Here is a 16,239-nt window from a genome sequence, read left to right on the forward strand (position 1 = left end):
AAATTTCTAGTCTTCCCGAGCTAGGAACCTGGATCGATATCTTTATATCTCCAAAAACGAGCGCACAAACTGAAGACAATTGTAATTTTAACATGCCGACTATTCATAAACTATATAGCTGGTGATTGCTAGCTTACATTTGTGCAAAAATAAAATATGGAACAGTCTCAGTGTGGTGGTCAAGGAAAGCCGCAATTTTTCTCGCCCTCTAAAATACTTCACACTAAGCAATGTAATTTTCTTTTCAAGCATTACATTATGCTGACAGTATTGATATAAGGCTGTGCATGCTTGAATGTTGTAATAAATTCTATCATTTTTGTCACTGTATTTATGCATTATTTAAATGTTTGCAAGGAACGTCTCCTTTAGGTTTTCTATTTTTTTTCGCATATCAGGTGGTGTTGATTTAATCCTTTGCTGTTTTCTTTATGTATCTTGCTTATTATTCATGTATACAGTTCAAACACTGCTTCGACATGTTATCTTGTGCACTCATTGCATTTATCCAAACTACCGAATTGGTAGGTGCCGAGATGCACTCTTCACCCATCTTTTGTATTCATGCTTCCGCGTAAATAGCAAATTGGGTTGAATTTATGCCCTGCTGGATTAACATCGCAAAGGCATTGCCAGCAGGCTGGGAGGCGCTGTCGAGTAACGGTCTTCAGTGGTCACGTGATGCAGGTATATTTTGGCTCTTCAGAAAATTTTGAAGAGGACGTCATAGAGTTTTCAATTAAAGTTTCAATTAGAGTTTCAAGTTTCACTTGATAAACTGACTGGAAATTTACAGACTGTATATTGAATATTTGTACTCAAATTGTTTTGAAATTGAAAAAACATATAGGCAGCTTACCATTGATATAACGCACTCACTACGCCAACTACCTATTAACTGGCGCTGAGTTGAGAAATTTCGCAGAAAAGTTTCATGATTATAATGCACGAACTAACATGAGAGCAACGCCTACGCTCGCAATGAGCGGCCGCAGTTCACACAACACGCCTATCTCTAGCGCCGTGCAGTCATGTAATAACCGTCAGTGTTTTGTAAATACATTCTGTTTGCTTTAGTTTTGATTTGCAGCTGTGAAAAAAACGTGGCTGCTTGAAAATGCAATCGCAACCACCGTTTCTTGCCACCACCTTTCCCGCACTTTCGCATATATTGTAATACCAGCGCTAAAGCAACTTGAAAAAAAAGCCCACAACACTTAGAAGTGCACTCTTTAATATTTGAAACATACAATGCAAGAAAGCAAGACACGCAAAAGCAGACCTGCAGACAAAAGCAGCTCAGCAACCACTTATGGCTGACTATTCACAAGTGCATCCGGCTTGGCTGCACCAAGCCTAAAGAAAATATTTAAACACGGAAGAGTATGTTTGCTGTTCCTTTCTTTTAGCAAACTGGTAGGAACAAAAATGCCCCATTTGTACACAGCTTGGTGCGCATAAAGATCGGAAGTAGTCAACGTTAGCTGCTGATAGGGACCGCTTTCGCTAGCTCTGTTTGGAACAGCCAGGCATTTGGTGCGCGTACAAGCGGCGCATGGCGAACGAGCGTTTCGTGCACTACAACATGCCCAGATCGGTCCTACGCGCAGTGAAGCATAGTTTCAGTAAAGCAGATCCGCAAGAGCTTCTAAAGAGTTGTCTGCAGGGGAGAACCCATGCACCGAAGAGTCATTTAATCATGTCATCAAGATGCGTGAACCAAGGAGCGCATTTCAGAATAATCTTCTAACTGCAATCTCAGACACGGCTCTCTCATCAGAGATGCCAGCGTAGCCTAAGTTTACATCGTGTGATATCTCAGGTTGTATCCCAAAGCATTTCGGATGCCACCAGAGCGTTACATCGCGGTCTGGATGCTTGATGTGCAGCCTCGTTGAAAATACTATACTCAGGGGGATCGAAAACAGACCATATCAAGGGCCACAGCAGTAAGTTGAAAAACTATTTGATGGAAGAACTTCTTATTCCCATTAATTACTCTTTTTTCAACTTAATTCGACACAAATCCGGCGTTTTTCTGCCAATTCTGTGATTATTTTCACCATGCTGTGACGACTTCCGTTCGATGTGACGTCACACCGTTCCCGTCGCTATATCGAAGTCTGCGCTCTAACGATGTATTTCGTTGTTTTCTTTGCTTTCCTTTGCTATAATTAGCTATAATTATTTAATCACTCTACAGTCAACAAACTTCGCTTTGTGGTTACATTTTGTCCCCCCTATCTCATGCTGCCATTCGTTGACTCCTGTCGTGATTAGTTGCCGCGTTATTCGTGGAAGACAGCGTTACACCGAACGTGACCTTGACCGGGAGTATGAGACATAAAAGGCTTTCGCCATAAAAAAAGACGCCGGGCGTTGCCTAAGCATCCACTGAGCTTTTTTCGTTGCAAAATACCTGAATTCTGAGAAAGCTTTAATCTTCGCCTTCATCGTCCCAGCTAAGTTCACTGACGAGCTAAGGCCTTTCCAGTATGGCTGCAATTAAGAGGGGGCCTGCTCTGGTTGCACCCAACCTATCTCCGTAAACTTCATCCGCCCATTGAACTCTTTCGCGCCATGGTAGCGTTGATTGGAATGCAGTCCGTTAGTTACCCTTAACGATAGTCTGTTATCTTCCCTTCGCTTTACATGCCTCAGCCATGCGCATTTTCTCTTCTTGACTTCAGGTAGGGCATTATTTACCTGAATTTCTTCCCTCTGCTCACCTCAATTTAAGTTCAAAACCTTTCGCTAGCCTCCATGTTTCCTCCCCACATGTGAGTACAGGGAAGACAAAACTATCACGCGCTTTCCCCTAGATCAATACCAGCACTGTACTGTACACTACCTGAGAGCACCCGTTAAATTTAGAGAACCCCAATGTTATTTTCCGCCTATCAACGTGCTCGTATGGTCATGATTAGCGGTTTCTTTCAATGCCTTGCCGCCTATCGCTACCTTTTTCTCGCTTTGCAGACTGGTTAGGGCGAGGAGATGCCAGGAATCTCGACATCAAAAAATGCAGTTAAAGTTAAGCTCCCTTCTTTTTTATCCTATTTACGAAAATCTGTTGCTTATTGTTATCCTAAACTATGTTATGAGTTAACATGAGGTCGTCGTTCCATGTTGCTATTTTTTTCATTGTAAGCAGCCGTTCAGATACAAACTCCTAGCTTGAATACATTAAGCTGTAGCTACAAGAAAGACTGTACTGATGAGACACTGCCTGCACTGCTGACGCACAGCAGCCTTAATCCAATGATCGATAAGTGAAAACGTCCACAAACATTCGGCACAACAGAGGGTAGAATATTATATTTGGAGGAAGCTGCTGTAAAATGAACCGACAGCCAGGGGAGTGAGCCTGGGAAGACACCCCTATCTGCCCGAAGAAGTAGCCGGAAGGAAAGGGTGTAGAGAAAGGGAATTGGGATGCTGGGAGGTGGGTGGAACTATTTGGCCGGGTATTGGTGCGGCGCTGGTTGCAGGAATTCATCGCAACAGAGCCGATATCCGAGATCCTTTTCGTGCGGAGGGCCTCGGCCTCCAAGCGTTCTTTCACACCACGGAAAGTTCACCGGGGCATCCGATATTCCGAGACAGGATATCACACAGAGGCAGGGTCCTGAGGTAGTGACGCGGCACGTTCTTCTTTCTTCCATTCCACTATTTCCTCTCACCTCCCGACGAAGCACAACCATTCAAAAATTGCAGATTACACCAGAGTTTATTTAAGGCTTTATACAACTGCAGAGCTAGTACTTTTCCGTCATCAGGGTGCGGCCTCTAGTCTTTGCCCCCGGCTGCAATCTCCCAGCGTTATCTCCGTACAACTACCGAACGCCGGGTCTTGAGGAAACCTCATCTCTCTCAGCAACCTGCTCAGCAGGAGTCTTTGGTCGCTGTACTTCGCGTCCTTCCGAATTCTTTCCTCTGGGAAGCAAGCAACGGGCACCGGCCGATTTCTTGAATATGGCGGCCTTTGTGCAGACCTTCTTTTTTCTCCGACAAGGCCCTTTCTGGATGGTGGCAGGACATCGGGAGTCCTCTTCGGAGCGGTGAGCTTTGCTGCTACCGCCACTCAATTCTTCGGCATCAACCTGCCGACCCCCTGGCCAGTCTGAGCAGTTCTGCGTGGCAAAACCAGCACCTCACTTTATCTACAAACGCTCACACACACAGAAACACACACACAACGCGTGTTTCCTACGGCAGGACAGACATGAACGCACTCAGGATTCTCACGAAGATGCGAATAGAAATTTCACCCCGGTGTACTTTATTTGATGCCGGGGCATTAAGGGTTACGACGAAAAGACGGAGCAAATAGGCTAGCTCGAGCTTGCGCCAACCGCCCGACACCTATGCTAGCATCAACACCGGGTGCCGAGTCCTGCGCTGATCGCCCGGAACATCATTGTAGCCACAGATGCTGTTATGTTCGTCCACACAAAGACGGCGACAAAAAGCAAATGCAGGGCTGGGGAAAAATTCAAATAGGGTTTTATCCAAACCTACTCTTATATAGACGCATGTGCCTGACTTGGTATAGGGATGATTGTCACTGGTGCGAAGACTCTCATCCCTCGCTTCGCTCCACCACATTGCGAGTGGGAATGTGAGGGCAAGTAGGATCTAAGAAAACGCATGTGCACTTCGAGAGCAGTGGGAGTCCCTGCTGGGCAGTTCTGACCTCAATGAACAGCTTAAGCTGAGCTAAGCGATTGAGAAGGGTGCAAATGACAGCGCAGTTGTGGACTAAGGACCAAACATTAGTGTCCTATGATTACTTTTGCCTTACCCAATAAATATTTTCAGTCAGTCTGCGCTTGGCGCGTATGCGAAGGATGTGCCCGGATATGACGTCCGGATATATTGAACATGGATAGTACGGATAACAAGGCTATATCGAGCACGCAGATTGTCCACTGGTGATCATGTGTAAAATGTAGGAACGTTGTGCAGTATACAAAATGCCAATTTCGCCCGTCGTCCGATATATAATTAACTGCGCGCCGCGCCCTGAGAGTGGCCGTAATGAAAGAGCGGCCGTAATGAAAAAAAAATGAAAATTGTATTTGAGGAAAGGAAATTGCGCAGTAACTGTCTCGCACATCTCGGTGGACACCAGTCGAAAATTGCATTTGAGGAAAGGGGATTGGGCAGTAACTGTCTCACATATTTCAGTGGACACCCGTCAAAGTTCGCGCGCAGTGACGTCACGACCATTTCGACCAATCTGAAACGCGGACAAATTTGCTAACACGTCTTGGTCACAACAGTGTGAGCCATTAAAGGTTTTCGCCTTAAAAGCGACAACGTGTTGCAGCGCTACGAGGGAGTCCACGGAAACGCCAGCGCAATTCATCGTGACGTTTTGGCCGCTCGACAAATCGAGTTTTTTTTAGGAAAGGAAATGACGAAGTAACAGTCTCACTTATCTTGGTGGACACCCAAAACGCGCATGAAACGACTTGTTTTTATGCAGCCCCGATTACAGGTCCTCGGTTCCCCCGAGTATAGGTCGCTGGTTCGAATCCTTGTATTGAGCTTTAGGCTTTAACTTAACTAATAAGTTTATGCTGCACGAAATGATAATGGTGTGTCGCTGTCTGGAACATACTGCGGCAATTTTTACGCAGCCTCCGATTATTTGTTGGCTGCTTGAAACCTGTCCTGTTCTTCAACTTAACAGCTTCTAAAACTCTCTATCCTGCGCTGGGGCTTTAACGTCTGGCCCGCATTTTGTACCGATTACTTAGTCTGCCACGCAGTACAGCCTACCCTTGATCGGCCTCAGCCGGCCGCGACATTGCGACGCTCGGACTCCACTCTGCCTCTTCGGCTTCCGCCGCCCGTGAGCATTCTTCGACCCACAGTGAGATACTTTTTTTTTAGAGCGCAGCTCTTTGGCGTCCGTTCCTGGGTTTCGCGTCGTCGTCGGCGTTGTCGTCGGCCTCGTAACCAGCTCCGCCCCCCTTTCATCCCCCCAGCGCTAGCAGCGACCGACTGATACCGCTGGATGCCGCTGACGCCGCTAGAGAGTCAAGATAACGTGACTGCATAGAACACCGTCGCCGCCATGCAGAAAGAGGAGGAAAGGGTCCCCCCCCCCCTGTTCTTGTGTGGCGGATAGGGTGCTCTTCAGTTGCCGACGCGCCGGTTATTTCACGTAGGCCCCGGCACGTCGACGAATACGTGACCACCTTCCCACGGCTAGACCTGGTTCTTAGCGCTGCGGAAGCGAGGGTATCATATTGTTTGTGTCGGCATCGGCGGCGTTGTCCCTGAAACCAACTCCGCAGCTGGGGTTGACTCACTATCGAAAAGGTGAAACAGCTTATTTGCTGCGCTCAAATTTCGCATTAGGAAGTAAAGTAATCGTCGGTAATTTTTTCTTCTCCTGCTATGCTTTCTTTCTACGAGGCCGCGCATACTGCTCGTTCGGTCTATAGTGAACTATAGTTCGGTCCAAAAAAGCCGTCGGCGCAGTGGGCAGCACCGCGTGTCGAAAATATTGGGGGGCTGCGCAAGAAAAATGTACCATGGTAATTTGAGATTCCATTGACCGACGATCAATTGGTGTGTGATATGCGATGAGGAGTTGAAATCATTGTAATTAACTGATTATTGCGAGAAATAAAGAAATTGGGAAAAGCAGTTCAAAGGTATTAAAATCCCCGGAATTAAAAGCCAATGTTTGATGATAATTAACTCAATTTGTGTGTTTAATTGAATTAATTGAATGAGAAATGCGCTCAAAGTTGTTTCCAGCGGGCAAGGCGTCGCGCCGAACGCGCTAAGGCGTTCGATGTAAACCCTGGCAGCGCTCCGACGCGCTGTCGCGTTCCACTCCCAATGGCGAAGCTTAACCGCCCTCCATTTTTTGTACACCCATTCACATGTTCATTTCTGTACGCCCGTAATATATTGATTTGAGTGCCTCGGTGGTTTTGTCGCTATGGAGTTTGGCTGCCGAGCACCCTGAGTTGGGATCGGCACACAAAAGCTTCCCGCTCGCTATCCAACATGTTAGTGCGAAAGCACTTGAGCCGGAATCCACGGGTTTCAGCGGTATGCGTGTGTGTGATGCCTCTGCAGATAGCAGTGTAACTGGCTCACTGGGTCAGTGGACACCTCAATCGCGCTTTGAGTAGGCGGTGGCGCCCACCTACAAACTAAGGCAGTTTGTAAGGTATCGGTAGCGTTCGCGGGGGTCATCGGAACGCGGCTGGGGGCACTCAAAGCGGAGCGTCTCCTTTCTTGGAACGCGGCCGCTCGCGAACGCACCGGGAAGTACGGGTGTCCACCCGACACGCGGTACCGAGCACGAATGTATATTTGTGTTTATTTTCATTTGACACGACCGTGCGTTTAGGTTTGTGGAAAGGGCGTTTTGCCCTACGGAAGCTGGAGGGCTGGCCAGGCTCTCGATAAACCAATCATGTGAACATCGTAACATGATTGGAAGCCACGAAATGTGGGCCGGGCCTTTAGGGCTTTAAAACCGGGCCCCGGAGCTGGAAGCGGGGTTCTGCGCTAAGGTCAGATGCAACGCATCTTCGGCAACGCCGAGAGGGGCCTCCCCTAGTATTAGCCGGATCCGCCTTTTTGTTGTTTTGTATATTTGTGCCGTTAATTTGTCTCGAGTGCCTGAACTTGTATCTATTGTAAATTGCTGTACATAAACTGTACATAAGTTTTCCCTTCCTCCCTGCGTCTCGAATCATCGAGAGACCGTCTCTGACGGGGCACCGCTGGTGCGAAGAGCTTCAGTCTTCGAGTTGAAACCAACCCGTCTCTGGCGGGGCACCGCTGGTGCAATAAGGAAGACGAAAGAACCTGTGTGAATCTTTACTGGCGCAGTCGACAGGATCCTGCGGCCATCGGAAGACGGCGCAGGAAGAAGACAAGGCAGGGAGAAAGGTGACGACAAGGCGACAGGTCAGCGTTCGTGAACGGACCTGCGGAGACACGGCGGCAAGGACGCAAGGACCACGGCAGTAGTCCAGCGACGCGGGACTGCGTCCGGTCAAGGAAGCAGCGCGTCGGGAACTCGACGATCACCGGCGGCGGACCAGCGGCGTGCGACAGCTCATCGCAGCGTCCGGGGAAAGTGGCGGTGGACCCCGACGCCAAGGAGCTGGCAATGCGGATCGACGCATCGAAACCGTGAGTTTCCTTGGTCGCATTGTTCACGTCCCTGTGTTCGAGCCGATAGGACAGCTGAGGGGTACGGAAGGCGGTATGGAAAGCTATCCATGCCGGCCCTCACTCGATGTGAGGTACCAAGTGCAATTAGCGAAGGCGCGGTTAGCGTACTTTCAGGCTGAACTTGCGAAAGTGAATGGAGGAAAGGCGCCGCTGTGCGAGGAAAAACCTCAGGATGTTAAGTGCGTCTTGGAGGAATTAGAAGCAAAGCGCCAGCAGCTAGCGCTGGAGCTCGCTGAGCTCAAGGCGTCTAGGAAAGCTAGTGAACCAACCAGGGAGAACTGCTCCGAGTCCCGAGAGGTGAGGCAGCCTGTGCTGGAAGACAAAGGATTATGCTTGTCATGCACAGGTCAGGGAAAAAGCAGTGAGGACGCTGAAAGCAATCAGCCGGTATGCGGGAACGCATCTTTCTTAGGAAACGCCGCGAAAGGTTCAGGAAGTGAAAACAGGATTCCTGAAGGACGCGGAAATACCACAGCTTTTCCGCCACCGCGGGCGGCTAGCAAAGAACAGGAGCAGCCCAATTCTGATGATCCAGGCCCAATTGAGACCAAGGTGTCCGATAACCAACAGGACAACGGTCAAATTCCTGCAGGCTCGGTGACGGAGATTGTGACCTCCGACACGTCAAAAGAGCGAACGAAAAATAGCCAGGAAGAAGTAAAAAGAGAGCCAGCTTTCCGCGAAACTGGAATCTCTGGTGGCAAAAGTATCGGGATGGAACGCAGCGCCGTCCAGTTGTCGAACGCACCCGATGTGCGTCCGATCAGGTCATCTGATGACAGGGAAATGTGTGGCTGCTTGCAACAAGACAAATTCAGGCCGAATGACTGTGAGGGGGCTCATGCAGCCCCAGAGTTAAACAATACTACGGAGCCGGCAAGCTCCTATAAAGTAGGGAGCGGCAATTTAAATGTTTGCCCTTGCAGGAACAGTACGCACCGTGCTACAGGTCGCAACATCAAATGTAGCAAGACTGACCGTACTGATATATTTAGACAAGGCAGGGGCTATGCTCCTTATGCAGCGCGCGGCTCGTACCGGCGCGCCAGAGAGAGCGGGCCCTCAGGTGCGTCGTGTGGTCATGGGTTTGGACCCATCGAGAACCAGGACGTGTTTGATCCTGGAGGGCACCAGCTGTTGAGTTTTTGCCCCGCTGTGGCATCGGCCTAATGGGCATAGTGGCCATTGGTGTTGATCGTGTCTATTGAGACGTGTGGTGGCTCGAACTCACACAGGGACGCTCGGTGTGACTAAGGAGGCTCACGTGGGCATTGGGCGAGTGCTGTGAACGCTCCAGTCGCGAGTGTCTGTGTCTGTGTGCTCATTCGCGAGCAAGACGACGGCGTGCATGCAGGCGAACTGGGTGCAACGCACCAACTTGGACGCTGTGTTACGGCGCACGGCAGGCATGCCACTGTGTGTATTTAAGTGTGCATTTTGAGTAATGTTGTGTTGGTGCCCGTGTACAGTGTTGTTTTTGGTTTTGTTGGTGCAATTGGTCGCAGCGCGACAGCTTGGACTTCGGTGAATGCGCTGGATTTACAGGTGTGAAACGCGCATTTGAATGTGTACGTTTTGTTTATGTTATGTCACCCGAAGGGTAGTTTCGTGTCAGACACCGATCCCTTTTGTTTGTAATTCTAAAAGTGCCATTTGGGCCCTTTGTACAATCTTGGGAAGGGCGTGTAAGGTATCGGTAGCGTTCGCGGGGGTCATCGGAACGCGGCTGGGGGCACTCAAAGCGGAGCGTCTCCTTTCTTGGAACGCGGCCGCTCGCGAACGCACCGGGAAGTACGGGTGTCCACCCGACACGCGGTACCGAGCACGAATGTATATTTGTGTTTATTTTCATTTGACACGACCGTGCGTTTAGGTTTGTGGAAAGGGCGTTTTGCCCTACGGAAGCTGGAGGGCTGGCCAGGCTCTCGATAAACCAATCATGTGAACATCGTAACATGATTGGAAGCCACGAAATGTGGGCCGGGCCTTTAGGGCTTTAAAACCGGGCCCCGGAGCTGGAAGCGGGGTTCTGCGCTAAGGTCAGATGCAACGCATCTTCGGCAACGCCGAGAGGGGCCTCCCCTAGTATTAGCCGGATCCGCCTTTTTGTTGTTTTGTATATTTGTGCCGTTAATTTGTCTCGAGTGCCTGAACTTGTATCTATTGTAAATTGCTGTACATAAACTGTACATAAGTTTTCCCTTCCTCCCTGCGTCTCGAATCATCGAGAGACCGTCTCTGACGGGGCACCGCTGGTGCGAAGAGCTTCAGTCTTCGAGTTGAAACCAACCCGTCTCTGGCGGGGCACCGCTGGTGCAATAAGGAAGACGAAAGAACCTGTGAAAATTTACTCAGTTATTCGCATTTAAACTCGACCGCCGCAGCCGGGATCGAACCCCTGACCCGGAAGACGTGGATTCCATCCCTGCCGCGGCGGTCGAATTTTGATGGAGCCGAAATGTTAGAGGCCTGTTTAATGTGCGATGTGAGTGCACGTTAAAGAACCCCAAGTAGTCAAAATTTTCGGAGCCCTCCACTACGGCGTCCCTCATAGCCTGGGTCACTTTGGGATGTGAAACCCATAACCACTGAGCCGCCACGCCGGCTTGTGGACACGTCACTCGGGCTTTCTGCTATGTGGCGGTGGTGTCCATACGAAAAAAAAACATGCTTTCTCACATTATTTCGTGCTTTGCAGTTCTAAAAAGCCAGTCATATTTCTGCGACATCATCGCGATAGAGCACCTGTGGTGTTACCATTTCAGCATACCGTAACCGAGCCACCAGCGATCGATGGAACCATGAAAAGAGCGTTCACGATGTCACTTGTTTAGCAAAATTAGAATTCCGATCGTACGCGCTCAGCCCATGGTATTCTAACACCTTGGCTCAGCCAAAGCGTGCGTCCGTGTAATGAGTGCTGGGAGCACCAATGCAAGGAACGCTGTCACGCACCCGTCTCGATAAGCAGTTGAAAAATTGTTTATGGCACTTAAGGAGACTTGGGCGCTTTAAATGCGAAAGCATTGATTTTATTTTTACGCGACAGCGTAAAAGCTCGTTCGGTCGAAAAGCCGTCGGCGTAGTCGTAGTTGTAATGAGCACCACGCGTAATGTAATGTTGTTGTAATGAGCACCACCATGGTGTCACACGTTTCAGCGGTTCGTACAGCGTAAACATTATTTGGAAGCTAGCTCCCGGCTGGGATTCTAACCGACGATCTATAATCGGGGTCTGCGTATCATGCGCGGTTCGGATGTCCACCGCGACAAGAGATACTGCTACGGCGTCATTTCCTTTCATCGAAAATCAATTTTCCGAAAGGCAAGGCGCCCAACGGGTAAGGTGTCACGCCGAAAGGGCGATGTCGGTCCGTGGACTCCCCGGCACCGCGTCAAGACGCTGTCGCATTCCACTGTTCAAAGCGACGCTTAAGCGTCCTCCAAAATTATTCTTGCTTCCTTTCTCTTCCTTTCTAAGGACAGGCCTAGTCATTAGCATACAGTCAGTGCGTATGCTAGGTTCAGCTTTGTTCGACAAGAAGCAACGTGGTTTTGCGCCCCATGCGTTGCTTGCCCGCCTCGCAGAACGAAAGTCCTCGTTAAACTCCTCGCGCCTTCCGAAGAAATTTAAATTTTCATTAATGGCGCGGTGGCTTCATCTGGGATTTTCGAGCCACCAGCTGCTGGTCAGAGCCGACGCCGCGTTTCGTTAGCGATCGGCCATGCATATAATGCTTTCGCATTAAAGTGTGGCGTCGATTTCAAAGCGGAGGCTTTAGTGCGCCATGTTGCGAGAGTTTCGCCGACTCCGTCGATTTGACCTGCAGCCGCTCCGGAGCTGCGCCGAAACCGATGATGAGCTACTTAACCAGAGTACACAGGTTCGAACACCTCTTCCGTTTGTTTTTTCGCTGCCTTGATCGTTTATTCCTCTTTCTTACGGCTTGGTTTGGGTGTCCACTGAGATATGTGAGACAGTTACTGCGGCATTTTCTTTCCTCATAAAAGTTCTCATTTTCAGCAAGAGTTTCGAAAGAAAAGGAAAGGCCCATAACTGGCCCCCTTTGACAGTGGACACCTCAATCGCGCTTCAAGCTACGTGGCGCTAGTGACGTCAGCTGCGTGCGTTAGCATTGGCAACGTTGTGGCAGAAACGCAACACTGAACCTATAAGCCGTCGGCGTTTATTGCCAACGTTGTGGCAGAAACGCGCCACTGAACCTATAAGCCGTCGGCGTTAATTGACTGGCGTTGGTAGCGTTGTAGACTCCGGCGATTTTGAGGAAAGGAAGGGCGCATAACTGGCTCCCCGGGTCAGTGGCCACCACAATAGCGCTTTGAGGCACGTAGCGTGGTGAGAGATATGGCATGCGTTAGCGATGACAACGTTGTGGCAGGCACGCGGCACTGCAGCAATAGGTTCAATAGTACTTAAACCGCAGTTAATTTTACACCTGAATTACGGTTGGAAATCGATTTTGATCCAAATCGGCCAGGGTAATATTTCGGGGCTGTCCCGGGCGAACTTTTTACAATGGGCCGGGCCCAACTTTGAGGTCACCGACATGTTGGAAAAGCCTAATTATGGTTGAACATCGATTTTTGTCCAAATTGGCCAAGATCAAATTTGGTGGGTTTCCTGGGCTAAATTCTTACTGCTTGGCGTCAGAGTTGCTACGGCAACGAGCGATGCACAAGCAAGGTGCCCAAGTAAGGTGACAGTGTTTTACTCTGCCTGACACGGCACAGCCATAATTGACCTCGCCCGACACGATGGCTACCAACTAATTTGACCTCGGTCATTTCCAAAAATTTTGTTCCGAGCTACCCCTGAAAAAGTTGTAGTTCACAGATTTGAGATTTGTGCCATCTCGTTGTTGTGGTGTCGCTTGTGGCGTTACCATTTCGTCAGCGCACTTTCGCACGTCATACATCGATTGAAATGGAGTTAAATACCGGCAAACTTTTTTGACGCGTAAAGCCCCCTCTCCTGATCTGAGGAGGTCTTTTTTGAATAAGCTCCTCGCCCACTCCGCATATACGCTCCTTTTTTTGTTTTTCGTTTTTTCTTTTCTTTACTTTTTACGTTGTTTCGTGACGTCAAGTCACGTGGTTTGGTGGCTGCCCGGCCACGCCCAAGGGCTGAACTGAGTGATTGCAATATGCTACGCATAAAAACTTCCAACTCAACTTAGCTCTTTGTTAATCGTCGAGACGAAGAAAATACCGTGGAGCTTACTCTTTCTTAATCGGTTGGTTTGGTTTGGTTTTATGGGGTTTAACGTCCCAAAGCGACTAAGGCTAAGAGAGACGCCGTAGTGGAGGGCTTTCTTAATCGTCGAGACGAAGAACATACCATGGACCTTACTCTTTGTAAGTCGTCGAGACGAAGAAAATACTGTGCAGCTTACTCTTTCGTAATCGTCGAGACGAAGAACATACCATGGACCTTACTCTTTGTTAATCGTCGAGGCGAAGAAAATACCGTGGAGCTTAACACACTCTTTTAATTTCTACACTCCTGTAGGGCCGAAAGATGATGCCACTTCGTCGTTGTCATGGAAACAGCCGACAGAGCCGCCTGGTGGATCGCCGTCCGCAGGTCCGTTTTTTCGACGGCGACTTGACGACACCAGAGACTAAAGCAACGTTCTGTCGCTCCAAGTTGTCCAGGACGAATAACATGTCCGAAGGCACCAGTCCCGACCGCCCGCTCAAGAGCTAAGCATAGCGTCGCCGGTGGTGAGTACTTGGATCCCTAGACAAGTATGCAGGGTGTTTGGCCTAGAGCCGTACCCGCATGGAGCGTTTTTCGAGAGCGAACGGCCGCGTTGCCGCCGACGCGCGAGCACCCGTACGAGAAAAATGTAGAAAAATGCAGGTTCCGCCAGAAAGGTTCCGCCGAGGTGGTGATGATGTAGCCTTCCCTTTGTAACGGGCGGGCGCCTACCAAAGGTGCCCTGGCTGGATAAACACACACATAAAAACACCACTATCAAACGCGAAGCGGCAAACACACACGCAAATACTGACGAAACAGTACTGTTCTAGTGTCGCACCAGCGTCCACCACTCTGTCAATCGGCGCTTCGTCGCTGCAACTGCCGCATGGCTTGCCGCTTCCGTTGTGCAGCTCTCGTTCGAAGAACGGAAACCCAGCGCCTGCGGAAGCGTATCGCCTTCGTGCGGTGGCGTTGACAGCTTCTCGCAGAGTAGGACGATATGCTCCTTTGTTTCGTCGTGCTCTCCGCAGGCTCTGCATTGGGTGCATTCGACTGTAGTGTCGAAGCGCTTGCGATACACCAGCGTTGGCATGGCACCCGCGCTTGCCTCAAACAACAGGCGGCTGCCTACACTGTTGTCGTAGAAGCTCTCGACGCAGATGTCATGCTTGGCTTCCCGGTACACTTCCAGCGTCGACTTCCCCTCCATGGCAGCCCTCTGCGCCTCTCGCTCCTGCGCACGCACTTGGGCATCAACTGCCTGGGCCCATTTCCTCGCGTTGTCGGCTTGTACTTCATTTCTGAAGAAGCCGAACTTGCGACGAAGGTGTTGGAGCCGCTTCACCCATGTAGTCCGCAGGCAGTTTTGACTTACATAGTCAGACTCTGCGCGCCCACCTATTTTTGTGCATCAGGCGCAGCCGGCCGTCGTAGGCTATTTTGCTTCTTGCCTCGCGCGCCTCGAAGGTAGACCAACCGAGGTCTCCCTGTACCGCCTCGTTAGCCACCCGCCCATGGCACCCCAGCGCCAGGCGTCCCACCGCGCGTTGACCACGCTCAAGCCATTCCCTTGTGGGCGATGTCAAGCAGATAACTGAGTTTTGCAAATGACAATGCGGGCACATGGACTGCCTTCCACAGCTCGCGGACCATAACAAATCGGTTGCAGCCCCATAGGCACCGCCTTCTCAATATGTTTCCCGCTCGCTGCGAAGCTTGTTTCAAGTGTTCCTCATGTCTTGCAGCATATTCTGGCTGCGTGCTGAACCTAATGCCTAGGTATCGGTATTCCGTTGCCATCTCGAGGACGTCCCCCTTAGGTAGGTGGGCCGGCTGCTCGGCGTCCAGCCGCGCTGAAAAACACAGCACCGCCGACTTCTTTCAGTTGAAGCTCAGGCCCAGTGGTGCCATGGTTTCAGCGCATATGTTGATGAGGCCCTGGAGCTCCGCATTTGTCTCTGCCATATTAATACTACATCATCGGCAAAGACTAGGCCTGGCAATATCCATCGGTCCTTTACACCATCGCTGATGTAGCTTAGCGAGAACCGCAACTGCACTTCCAACAGCTTGCGTTCCACCCCTGCAGCGTACAACATATACAGAAGAGGGTACAACGGGTAGCCCTGCCTCAACCCTTTCTGTACGACCACTGGCTCCGAGCTGACGCCGCACACTGTGGCCACCACTGTACAGCGTGTATAGAGGCGACGAAGCACGTCGTTCCAGGCGGAGGGCATTTCCAGTGACTCTAGGCATTGCATTAGAGGCTCATGTGGTACGCTGCCATACGCCTACGCGTCGCGCAGGGCACAGTCATCTGTTAGCAAACCAACAAACCAAAATGACACTTGAATGCTCGCTGATTGGTGGACGCCGATCGTGACGTCAGTGTACGTATCGTGCGAAGCGTTTGTTTCTACTTCGCGTAGAACCGCGCGGCGGCGGGCGTCCCACCATCCACGCGGCAATCGCGTCCGAAATCGCGCCATCCGGTTCCAGGTTTACACTCTACACAATTTTTAGAAATAGGCCTTTTGAGTTATAAGAGCGCTTTTTGCATAGCAATTTCAGCGGCGTAGTAGATCAGTATACAGCTAACCCATGCTAACTGTCAGGCAGGTTAACTAATATTGAATAGTTACCATTTTAAGTGTTACTGTTAGGCTTCTTAATATATGAGAGGCGCGTAGACCACCGCAAGTAATATCGATATCATTTTTATAATTTTGAAAACGTGGTTACCCTCGGCGCAGTGGCTCAACAAATGTTGGCAAATTTGACGATTTACACGCACT

At 50.0% G+C, this 16,239-nt stretch overlaps 1 protein-coding gene across 1 annotated transcript in view; it reads left to right on the forward strand.

The window, feature by feature from the left end:
* Positions 1-13,912: 13,912 nt before the first annotated feature.
* The window catches only part of LOC149347821 (uncharacterized), a 43,791-nt gene continuing 41,464 nt past the window's right edge, over positions 13,913-16,239 (forward strand). The window contains exon 1 of the mRNA XM_089587491.1: positions 13,913-13,962. The gene's annotated coding sequence lies outside the window, so the exon portion shown is untranslated. The remainder of the gene's footprint in view (positions 13,963-16,239) is intronic.

Source organism: Amblyomma mixtum, chromosome 4 (assembly GCF_055824585.1).
Source record: "Amblyomma mixtum isolate Tamu chromosome 4, ASM5582458v1, whole genome shotgun sequence".
NCBI lineage: Eukaryota > Metazoa > Arthropoda > Arachnida > Ixodida > Ixodidae > Amblyomma > Amblyomma mixtum.